Genomic DNA, 12,741 nt, shown 5'->3' with positions numbered 1-12,741 from the left:
CCCGTGCCAAGGAAGAACACGGGGAGAAGCACCCCTAGAGCAGGCTCATGTTGAAGGGGCTCCAGGGCCACCTGTGAACTGGAAGTGGGGTCAGAGCCCCTTCTGAACCTGCTGGGAGGCGGAAGTCAGATGGACCTCCAGGGGTGGCCACGCAGTCCCCCTGAAACAAATACCTACAGGTTTAAGCTGCTTGGCACCAGACCCCAGGGAGAAAATTGTGCCCAACCAGAGCATTGCCCTTGTTACCCTTCCCAAAAAGTCAAGGGTGACAGCTGCTGGGGTGGACTCTTCTGCATCTGTCACTGCCAATTCCCATCAACTGCCATCATCAGGAACCAGCAGCAAGGGGCAGGCTGGTATTGCCAAGGGGAAGTGTGGGGTCACAATTATAATAACAGATACAGCAGACCTGGGTCCCAGTGGCACCTCCTCTGTGGCTCAGCTGTGTGACCTTGGGCGAGTCACCTAACCTTGCAAAGATCAAGAAATGCAAGACAAGAAATGGAAAATCCTTGCCAATCGAATCCTGATGAATTTATCTCCTAGACATCTATCCACTTCCCTTTATTTTTGACTTTTTAGATTTTTCCACTTAGTAATTTTGCTGATTGTAGGAATAATACTTGCTCACTGAAGAGAACTGCAAAGTTTTTTTAATAATATGAAGAACCAGGAAAAGTTGCTCACAATTCCACTGCTCAGGAGGCAGCCCCAAGAGCATTTTGGTGTATTTAGGAAAAGGACTCAGAAAATACATCTTCCACAGCTGAGAGCAGGCTGTTTGAAAGCAGTTACACACCTGCCTTTTCACTTCTAAGAAAATAGAATGCTTTTGCTGTTCTGCTGCCAATAAAAGTTCTCCATGAATGACTCTTTTCATTCTTCATCAACTTCGAGTAGGTACAACATAACTTCATCACCTCAGTAGATCATACAGGGAATCTGTTGGACTCCAATTTGTTTCTGTTGCTAATAACCATTTGAGTTTTTGCCAAAGGCATGCTGTTTATGGTCCGGGAGATTTTATTCTTCTCACATGCAAAGACCAGAAGCCAATTAAGTGCTAGGACTTGGGCAAGATTTAAAATTTGGGAACCTTTTGTACCCCCTTTCCTGAAAACGGGGTCCTAGCACCAGTGAGATCTGTCTTCTCTCGTGCACTCAATTGCTAGAGATGATGGCTTCCATTTTCTACTTGAAGAAACGGGGAGATTGCTCAACTTGCTCTTGTTGCACAGGAATGGAAAAACTTCAGGAGCAGAATGAGGATGGAAATCTCTGTTTAGCTGTCTTCAGGCTGTGTGCTGATGTAGTGGCCAGAACAGGCACCATCACACACCCTAAGGTAGGTCACTTCCTAAGCCTTGTGCCTGGCAGGATCCAGACCTCTCTTCCTGGCAATGGCCCTCTTCTTCAGAAGAGGTGACCCCACCTCCTCCTCCTGACCCAATCCAGAGCCCAGAAGGCAAAGAGATGACACGTTCAGAGTAAGGAAAGTGAATCTGTGTCAATAAGAATTCTATATCCAGCTAAACTGTCTTTCCAAAACTAAAGAAAAACTGAGACATTCCCAGATAAACACAAACTAAACATTCATTGCTAGCAGACCTACCCTTACAAGGCATGAAAGGACTCTCTTCAGTGACTCAAATTCATACAAAGAAAAAGGGTGCTGGAAAGGTAACTACACAGATAATTTGATGAAAGTATTAATGTGTTTTATTTGTAGCCCTTTCTCCTAATTTTAAAAGGTTACTACTTATAAAGAATAAGTCAGTGCATAAATATAAGACAATAACAGTATAAAAGAAGAAAGGAAGCTATATTGGAACAAAATTTTATAAGCCATGAAGATGGTATCATCCCAAACTGATTTTTTTCAAAATGCAGTTTCTCATTTGTAATCCCCAGGACAATTGCTGAGAAAATAATTCAAAAAAATATAATAAAGAAACAACAAAGAAATCAGAAAGACATGCTAGAAAATATCTACTTACCGCAAAAGAAACCTGTAATAGAGAAACTGGGGGACAAAAAAAAGACAAAATACCAACATAACAAAGAGTAAACTGGCCAATTCAACTCCTACAGGATGGATAAGTATGCTAAATATAAATTAAATGCATCTTCCAATCGACCTCCAGAAATCGGAATGGAGGGCGGGTCTCCTCTGGAGGTGCTACATGTATCAAGCCCTGTCAGAAAACAGGTGGCCCAAACAGCCCAGAATCCAGCACACAGTTACGTAAAACCTGATTTAGCAAATGCACTGTAGTGAGCAGATCCATTCCCAGGTCTCCTGACTCTAAGCCCTGCTCTTCAGTCCAAAACGCCTCAAGGATTTTTGTGTCCTTGTTCTCCACAGAATATAGAGTCCTCAGTGTGTGATGAGCTTGTCTCCCAATAAATTGGCATCATAAAAAATACTGAAAGTCAAGGATGTGTCTAATGCACCTTTCCTACTGAACGCCAGGGCTCAGCAGTGCGGTTTTCTGCAGGTCCTGCTGGTCACTGGGAGCTGCAGCCACTTCCATTACCGTCGAGCAGGCATCAGCCTGCATGTCTCCAGCATGAGGGGCCAAAATCCAAACTCCAAAGACGTTTCTGCCGCACATTGCTTTCGCACCACGGTAAGCACAGGGTAAGTGTACGCGGGACAGGCCAAGCACAGCAGGTGTAAGTGCATGAACGGGGGGCTGCTGTGCACAGAAGGGGCCCCCGCTCCGCCTCACACCAGGGCTATCCCTTAAAACAGGGGGAGCTGGCCCCTTGTGCAGGGAGTTGGCTGATTAAATGGTCATCAGCTCTGCCCTCCATGTAGAGGAGACACCCCCTGAAAGGTCCTTCAGGAGAAGGGGAGCTGTGAGGTGGTCACCTCCCATACATTGGTCTATAAAATGAAATGCCAGCAGCTGGTGGCCAGGTCAGTAGGTAGCATCATCTGGGCACTCCTGATGCTGGAGGCTCAACCCGCAGTGACCCTCTGGGACGGCCTGAGCCTGAGCCTGACCCTGCCGAGCACCACAGGGCCCCCACACTGGCTCCACCCCCATCTTCTCCTTGGAGACAGAATTTACCATCTCAGAGCTGGGGCTCAGGAGCTGCCCAGGCAGACACAGGCATGATGGGGACTTGCTGCTGACAGCAGGCACGTAGGCATTCCTCCTGCCCACCCTGTGGCTTGAGTGCTCCACACAGACCCGTACGATAATGAGGTCATGCCCCATGCCTAGCACTGTGCCTGGCACATGCCAGCCACTAACGTCATGAGATTCAGAAGAACCATCACAAAGCCATCAGCCCTGTCAACCTCTGACTCCAAAGGGGGCCAGAGGCCACTCTTGTAAGAGGTATTTCAATGTAGGATGTCACAGAGGAATGACCAGGAATGGGAAATGTTAATATATTTTACCCATGTTTGGCTTTATCGTAACAACGAAAGAACCTGAAAAGTTTTATTTCTTTGTGCCATGTTTGCTTTGAATCTAAGTGAAATCGAGGTCCCCCTCCCTAACCCCAGGACATGACAGGACTCTTCTGGCCCACTATATGCAGACACTTGTTCAAGCCGTACTCGAAACTCAAATGGGAAGATGTCAGAAAGTGCTCAAAACTCAGTCGTAGCACTACAACTACGAGGCAGAATTGCCAGCTCAAGAAAAATCCATCCTCCCCGCCTTCCGGGGCCCATCCTCCGCATGCTGGCCAGCTCTGCTCCTACACGACACCCTGAAAATTCCTACTCCCTGCAGAGGCCCACCAACCCAGGTCCTCCAACCCCAGAGCCTCAGCAGAAGGGGACAGAACTAAGTACCAAGTTCCTTTCTTTCACCTGAGGAGAAAGTGAAGGCCCAGAATGGGCAAGATAGTGGCTCAGAGACTGCACAGCAGGTGAGTGTGGCAGCCTGGCAACTCCAACCAGGCGCCAAGGCCTTGAAGCACAATTCCAAGTAGAGCTTTCCAGTCTAATGCACCAGGGGAGGAGGCAGATGCCGCTGTTACTTGAGGGGAAAAAAAGGAAATGCTAAGCAAGACCAAGAATAACCTAGAATAGCTGAGATTAATCTGGATTTTCTGCTTATATGCCAGGGGAAGCTCGGAGCAGGTTTTCAAGATTTGCGTGTGAAAACGGCCACCAGGCCTCAGTGCCCCGACCTGCAGTATTGGCCCCTTCATCTGCAGTGGGGCCAGATGATCTCCTGCCCTCAGGCCCAGGCTGCCTGACCACCCCATCCCACCCCCTTTTCCTCCCCATCCCACCCCCACTCTCACTGAGCCCCAGAACCCTCCAAGGCAGGCCGTCCAAGATGACAGCAGGAAACGGGCTCCTGGTCGGCCCCCAGAGCTGGGGTGCCACCTCCTCGGGAATCCCATGTGGCTCCCTGACACAACACCCGGGTCCAATCCTTCCCGGCACCAAGAGACACCACGAGATGCTCACAGACGAGCAGGAATGCCCAGTTCACTGTCTAATGGCCTCCAGGGGACACAGACTGGCCACAGTGAGTCTCGTCTGCCACTCCATGGCGGGGCCCTCAGGAGGGCAAACGGGGATGTGGAGCTGCCCCACAGCGTTGGCTGCAGGAACTGATGTGTGGACAATGGATTGCGGGGGGGGGGGGGGCGCAAGGAGTGGACTGAGATGCAAGAGGACGGCTGGTGGAGGGGAGATGGACAAATGAGGGGATGGCGAGGTGACCGGTGGATGGAACAGGGAGGGATGGACACAGGAACGGGGAGGAGGGGGGAGGGGTGGAGAGATGTAGAGGGATGGATGGATGAGAGACGGAGGGAAGGTGGGGTGGAGGCTGGAGGGTGAGTAAGGGTAAGTGGGAGAATGACGGACAAGTGACAGATAGATGCATGGTTGGCTAAAATGTGTTCAGATGGACAAATGGGTGGGCGGGAGAGGAGCAGGCAGATAACTGGGTGGGTGACAGTGGGAGCGTGGTGGGCTGGAAATGCACGGGGGTGGGCGGCAGGGCTGGAGACGATGTCTGGGTCGGAAGCAGAGTCCCCTCCCCTCCTCCACCGCCTTCTCTGATACTGCTGGGGAACAAGCTGACAGTGACAGGGTCAGGCCCCAGACCCACGCGGCCTCTGGCTGTCGGGCAGTCTGACAGTCCATCTCCTTCCCTGCCTGTCCCTCACTTGGTGTCCAGAGGAGGAGAGCAGGGCTCTTCCACCTCTGGTGATCACAAGAAGCAAACAAAACAAAGCACTCTTCCCGACTCGCTCCCAAAATAGCCTCTCACCACCCAGGCGCAGGCCAGCTCTCCCCCACTCAACCTGACGAGGCAGGTTCTCCAGGCCCTGGGCTGGGGAAGAAGGGGTCTGGGGAGCTGTGGGAGAAGGGTGAGGCCTGGCCACCCTGGGAGGTAAGCAGCTTGCCGGGGCCCTGTGCGTGTAAGTCCATCCTGTGAGCCACACCCGTTTCTCATGAGAGTGAACTGAGGCCCAGGTAGGGCAGTCACTTCTGAAGACTGGTCAAGCAGCTGTGTCCCACCTGAATAACTTGCTGTCCCCGCACCCCTGGGCTTCCCTGTCCAAGATTCTGCCTGCCAGAGGCGGAGAAGACAGTGCCACGCCCCTAGGGTACTCAGGAAGGGTTTCCTGGACAGGAGTCAAGGGGATACCTGCCTACAGCCAGGGGGAAACGGGGCCAGGCCCGAAGACTTGGGGAGTCCTGGAGGACACCCTGAGCCTCAGCTCCTCGTCTGCCTACTAGGAAAAAGAGCCTGGGAGGGAAGATGGTGGTCAGTCACCTGGGGACGCTCAGGTGAGGGGGGACCCCTGAGTTTTGCTGCACCCTGGACAGGAGGTCGGGTGTGGTGTCGCGTCAGTCCTTGGAGTTCTGGATGCTGATGAATAAAACGGTCCCGCTCTCTGGCCAGTCATTTGGGCAAACACCAGACAGTGTCAAAAATCGGCCACAAGATGGTCTCAAAATAGACTCCGACACAATTCCCATGGCAACAGCCCCAAGGGCCGCCTCCAGGGGACACGGGATAGGGCCGGCCCAGCCTCCCGGGAGGCTCCCACCATGGGGCGTCCCCCTTGCACAGCAGGCCCAGGGAAGAGAGGGGCCCGTGGGTTCTCAGTTCCCTTTCTCCAGAGAACGGGCAACATGGGAAGAAGCTGGGGAGCCCGGCAGCTGGGCGTCACCACCTCGCAGAGGACCAGCAGGCCTGGAGGGCCGGGCAGCCAGGTGGCACTCCACAGGCAACCCCCTCCTGCCCTCCCCAGCTTCGCAGAACAGAGGCACTGGGCCCAGCCCACAGGAGGGGTGCAGGTTGGGGAGCAGCCAGTCGGGCCCAGAGGGAGGGAGGAAGGAACCACAGGAGCCCCCAACCCAAGCAGCACTGGGGAGCCCACCCCCCAATGGCTGCTCCCTTTGCTCCAGAAACAAGAATGACAGAGGCCAGCCTCCGTGAGAATGCTGCAGGGGTGACCCTTCCATTTCAGTATGGGCACCGGGCCACCCACAGTGGAGGCCCAGACCCTCCAGATGTGCCCCACTCCAGAGGAGAGGGAAGTGCAGGAGCATAGCCATTGAGCTAACTGGTGGCTCTCACAGCCAAGCCCAGAGCCAGGAAAGGGAGACACTGGAGGGGCCCAGCCCCGAGGGGGGAAAGAAGGCTCCCTTCCCTTCCTGCAGGGCACCCTCCTGGAAGCTCCAGCAGTACCATGGGATCCAGGCTGGGCCCCCAGGACCCTGGAGGGACAAGAATGTCAGCAGGCCCCTGAGCTGAGCAGGGAGGCTGAGGGGTGCAGGGAGAGCCCTGGTCCCGTGGAAAGCTGGGCCGCCTTCCAACTCGACCACCCACCACTTCTTGCAAACACCTGCTGTTCAGATTCGTGGGCTGCTGTTTTTCAAGGATTTGCTTTTCTGAAAGACCTAAAGAATATTCTAGAACAGTTAAATATAGCTCTCGTGAAAGCTGTCCCATTTACATGCCTATGTTCATTCAACAAACATTCTCCAAGGGCCTGCTGGGTGCCAGACACTGGTGGGTGGACGTCTCAGCCACCGTGAAGTAGAAGGTCTCTGTCCAGAGGTGCTGGGGACAGGGGACAAAGACCAGTGTGGGAAAAGTTAGGCATGACACAGGATGACAGGTGTCAAACTTGCAGGAGCCCTGGAGCTGCGAGGACACGCAGGAGAGGCACCTGACCCCCAGAGAAGGCTGCCCAGAGGAGGGATCGTGGCTGTTCAGAGGTGCCTGCCCCAGATTGTGACGGTCTGTAAGGGACAGCAGTGACGTGAGGCAAGGGGCTGAGTGGCAAGCAAGAGGTTGGAACTCGAGGGCCATGACAAGCAAGGCATGAACACTCAGGCCATGGGCAGCCATCATGGGCTTCTGAGCAGGAGAGTAAACTGATCTGCCCTGAGAGCAGGGGGCCAGCTCACTGCACATCAGATCAGCCGAAGCCACCTCAGAAACGCAACTGGGAGAAGGCCGCCCAGAACACTGTCCCAGGGCAGTGGCCCTGCCAACCCCCTAAGGCACTCGGCTCACCTCCAGAGGAAGCCAAAATTAGAGAGGGAGACACAGGGAGACACAGGGAGAGAAGGAGGGAGAGATTTTAAAACATACACACTTAAAATAACTTTTAAAGAAAAAAAATGTTTGCAAATTATTTACAGATAAATGCCAATAAGAGACCTATAGGATACAGCCAAAGCGGCACACAGAGGAAAACACATAGCCTTTAGTACAGATTTTATTAAAAAAAATAAAAAAACCCAAGTATTTGTAAGTATAAAAGCAAAAACCAAGATAATAACTTACTATAACTAAATCCAGAGCTGGTTCTTAAGATCACTAAATGTTGGCAACTAATTTTACATATTTCCAAGCAATGTAAGAACCAAAGAAAGCACATGTGAAGGCTAGAGCCTGTGGAGAACCAAGGGTTTTGTCTCTTCTGCACAGCAACCTGCTGCTGGCTGTCACCTCCTGAAGTAAGGCTGAGGGGGAGGCCGGGCAGGACAGGACTCTCCCCTTCTATGCTGCATTTTCCTTGATTTGTCCCCAGTGTTTACTATGCAAATTTTCAAAAGAATACATAGTGGAAAAAACTATGATTACACCCAGATATGAACAATCCACCAGTTATTAACAACTCACAGTCAGTCTGATTTCATCTAAGACCCTTCTCACTTCCCTTGAAATTCAGATTATTTTAAAGCAAATCTCAGATATTACATCTACAAAGGCTTCAGTATCCCTTAAATATGAGAACTCATGTATTCTACACAGTCATAATAAAACAACCGCACCAAAAACTCAGCCTCTTGTTTTAAAAGGCTGTCCAGGGGTGATTTGTTACACATCCCTAGCTAACTGATACAGAAGGTCAAGAGAAGCAGTATATAACAAGACAGTTACAAACACAAAACCAAAGTCGGACTCCTTAGGTACCAATCCTTTCTGCTGCTTGTTAACTGTGTGGCCTGGTTTCTGAAGCTCTCTGATCTCCCACGTGCTCATCTATAAAATGGTGATACATAAAAATATTTTTAGGGTTGAGAGGATGAAATTAATTCAGATACTCTCTAAAAACCTAGAGACCCATGGACATGACAGAAATGGTAGCTCTCCAGATAGAGAATGAGATGACATTGGCTCTGGAGATGCCCCACCAACAGGGCCGACACCAGCCAGGGGAGCCGTCTGTCCTCTATGCCACATCTGCCTCTGCCTCTAAGTCCAGCTCCCCAGCCCTGGGATTCGGCAGTGATCCATCCCGGAGGGCAGGGCTCTTAACTACCAGATGATGCCACTGAGCTGGCCCTCCCCATAGCCAGGAGCACGATCCCAGGCAGGGGAATGGCTGGAATGACACCCAGCCGGGCTGTGCGTGTCGGGAACACCACCACCTTGGGCAAGCTCCACCCACGAGGCCATCTGTAGCCATGGCTCTCCTGACATGCAACACAGAGCTCCTGCCTCTGAGGTCCACCCTGCCATCGGCCCAGACGAGTAGGAGCCATCGTGCCGTCACTGCCCATCTCTACCCATGGCCAACACGGCCAGCCGTGGTCCACGGTACTCCTGCCCCCGAGGCTGCGGCTTGTCCAGCCTCCTCAGCTGCATCCACAGACCCCCTGGACTAGCCCAGCAGAGCAGCACAGGTTCACAGCTGTGGGTGGGCAGCAGCCATTGGCCCTGCGTGGCCTAGTCCAGCTGCCTTTCAAAGGCCAAATATTGTGAAGGAAACTCTGAACATCCAGACATTCCCAGCACTTCCAGAGAAGCCAGCGTCCCATACCACACCTCAGCCACCATCCACAGCAACAGCCCAAGAACACAGCCCCCTGCTTGACCCTCTGATGGGGAAATCTCGCCCTCTGTGGGAAACCCTCAGGGGCTGGGCTGAGCCGAATCTAGACTCACACCAAGATGCTCAAAGAAGCACTGCTTATAATTAGCCAAGAAAGAAAAGCACTAAATTGCTATAAATAGATGACAGTATATTCATTCAGTGGCTCTGGAGCCATTAAAATCAATCTTCCTAAAGACTGGAGGTAGGAGGTGATGTTTGCTATAAACTTCAGTAGAAAGGAGGCCCAGAGTTGAGGCCCACAGCAGGGAGGCCGTGGTGACCCTCTGACATTTTCCACTCCCTCCTCCCCAGAAGGCCCCAGGTTGCCTGGAAAAGCCGCACATCTCATTCCCAGCCTCCCTTGCAGCTAGGTGGATCATGTGACATGGCCCGGGCCATTGAAATACAAGTAGAAGCTACTGTCTGGCAGGGCCTGTGACAGCCAAAGGCCATGTCACAGGGGATCTCTTCCTCTCTGGTGCCTGTGGTCACCTGGGGGACTGAGATCACACTTCCAAGCCTAGGGAAAGAGATGCCCCATACCCAGAAAGACAGGTCCCTGCCCTGTCACCTCTAAGACATACGACAGCTCCCCTTCAAGAGTCTGCAGCCTCAGCCTGCACCTGCCTGCCACCCAGGACACAGCCCACAGTGAGGCACACCCAGCTCCAGCAAGCACCCAGGCACCCAGACTGCCACCCCCTGGGAGCGGACAAACCAGTGCCATGGCCCAAGGGGCCAAGGACATTGTGGGAAGAGGAAGGCAGGGCAGGGGCCGGGGCCGAAGACCAGGACAAGGGCAGAGCTGGGTGGGCCCAATGTGGGGACATTGGGGCAGATGGCAGCCCAAGGGCTTGTGGAGGTCATCATGGGGCAGACTAGAGGGCAGGGTCAGGAAGTCATACTTTCCCAAAAGACCAAGTTGGAAAGATGCACCTCCTTGGTTGGACCCTGTGGCCCCCAAACCCTGCAGCCCACCCTGGTGGGGGGTGCTCTCTCCTCCTCAAGGGGCACTTCTCAGCCTCGGTGTCCTCGGGCCACCCACACTGGGATTGGGCCAGGAGGCCTCTCACTCTTCCCCAGCGTCACACAGTATAGGGGCTGGGCTCTGTGTCCCCATTTCACACACGAGGAAGCTCGGCTTCAGTGCGTGAGTGGCCAGTGGCACCTGGGGACCTTCCTGCCACCTTGGTCCTCTGTCCAGATTCACGGACCAGGCATAGAAATCTCTGAGGCTTTGCTGGGGCAACAGGTGGCATTGTGGCCCACCCAGCCAATGGGAAGGCACCCCTCAGCTGGCCAAGGTACGGGGGGACTTGCCTCTGCCCTCCAGACCCTTCCAGCACCCCCAGCCACACCCCTCCCCCACCCACCTTGCTCATATGCCCCCTCCTCTGCCCCAGGCACCTACCAGGACTGAAGAGGACGAGGCCCATTCAGGGAGGTCCATTCCACTAGGCCAGCTCCTCCTTCCAGCAGCTGTTTCTGGCCAGGCTCTGCCATTGCTCAGGCAGGGGCATGGTGAGGTTGAGGCCAGCCAACCCTCACCTGGTGGACGCGCAGGCCCAGTGACCGACAGGCTGAGCCTCACCTCCCACAGCTCCTCCCCCCCCGCCACACTGGGACTCCCATCTGCCTCCCTGTCTCGGTCCACAGCACCCAACCCTGTTCTGTGCTCAGTGTCAGTGCCCCGCCTTCCCCCAGAGAGCCGCAGGCTGCAGGTGGGTGTGCTTGGCTTCAACAGGAGAACTCTCTGCAGCAGAGTCCCCAGGGTAGGAAGAGGCAGGAAGAGACCCCGGGACAATCCCCCTAGGACAGGCCACCCGAGCCCCCTCCTTTGATGCTTGTGGTGGAGAAGACGTTCCAGCAGGAGAGGAAGAGACCCTGGCCTGCATTTTTACGTCCCAGAGCTGCCGTGCCCAGTGACACTCTAGGAGTGCCCACGCCCTCCTTGGCCAGCCCAGCCCACCTGGGTGTTTGCCTTTTAACTCCCAGGACTCTTCCTAACTGGTGAGGCCAGGTGTGTATTTCCCTGGTCCTGCAGGAGGGCTGCTGCATACAGCAGGCACGGAGCTGCCCCTGCCCCCTGCCTCAAAGGGGCAGCGCCTCTGGGGACACAGCCTGCCATCTCGGCTCATCCCACGTGAGCAGACCTGCCCAACAGCTGCCAAGACCCCTCTGCTCTCCTGGACCTGGACCCCATGTTCCAGAGTCTCCGTGACACCAGCTGGCTCTGCCCCAGGACTGGCAGCACCTGAGGAGGGCCCCCACAGGCCCGCCTTCCAAGTGGCAGCTCAGAGCTCTGAGCAGCACCTGCAACTCGCGGCTCAGGTGAGGTCCTGAGCTCCCGGCGCGGCAGGCATTCGAGAAGCAGCTGAGTCTGCAATGCTGGAGCTGTGGCTTTGTGTGTGCGTGTTGGTGACGTGAGCGTGGCTGTTTACAAGGGTCTGTTGAGGTGTACACTTGTGAAATGCTGCTCTTCTGTGTGAATATTAAATAAAAGTTTTTAAAAATCAAAAATGACTGGATTTGACTGATGATTAGGCAAGAAGGAGACGGGCTGGAGCAACGTGAGGATCCCACATTCAGCCCCAAGGTGCTGAGACCTACTGAGTCTGTGCTTGGGCTCTGCACCCTCACAGGGCACCCGGCCATGTGCAGGGAGGGAGGGAGGCGGGGAATAAGAAATGAGTAGAGGTGAGCGGAGGACGGAGGGAGGGGTGAGCAACAGGAGGGACCACACAGGGGCACGTGGACGGAGGGGCAGGGAACCCAGGGCCGAGCGTGCGATGGTTCACGGAGGACCAGGACCAAGGGACCCAATGGCAGGGAGGGGGACAGGGACAAGTGAGTGGGAAAATGAGCATAGAATGGTGGCTGGGGAGAAGTGAGTGACATGGAGTGGGTGGGAGAAGGAGCGACGCCATGGTAGATGGAGCCCTCTTCTTCCTTGCAACCATCACCTGCTACATCTCTTCTGCCTTGTTTCTGTTCATTTTTTGAAATTGCAAATTATTTTCTACCTTCCTAACATTTTCTTTTTTCTTAGTTAACTATATTTTACCATCTTTTAGAACTGATTTATATAACTCCTTCCCCAACCATTAGTGCCAATACAATTATTACTGCTGTGGATTACATAATTGACACCTGATGTTTGCTTTAAAGTCAGGTCTAATTCATGGCTGTTGTCTTTACTGTTGACAATTGCTGACTCTGCCATCATTAGTTTGTGTTTGTGTGTGTGTGTGTGTGTGTGGTAATTAGTGTTGTAGCTGTCATAGTAGGGACTGGCTATTTATTTTAATGCTATATATCATTCACATTGGTTGTGGCTATTGTTACTTTTGCTCTATTCTGAGGGGTGCTGGGAACCTCACAGGGCAGTAAAAGTTCACAGAGTAGAAATTC

Source organism: Urocitellus parryii, chromosome 12 (assembly GCF_045843805.1).
Source record: "Urocitellus parryii isolate mUroPar1 chromosome 12, mUroPar1.hap1, whole genome shotgun sequence".
Lineage (NCBI taxonomy): Eukaryota > Metazoa > Chordata > Mammalia > Rodentia > Sciuridae > Urocitellus > Urocitellus parryii.
The sequence above is the reverse complement of the archived record's forward strand: the minus strand, read 5'-3'. Positions refer to the sequence as shown.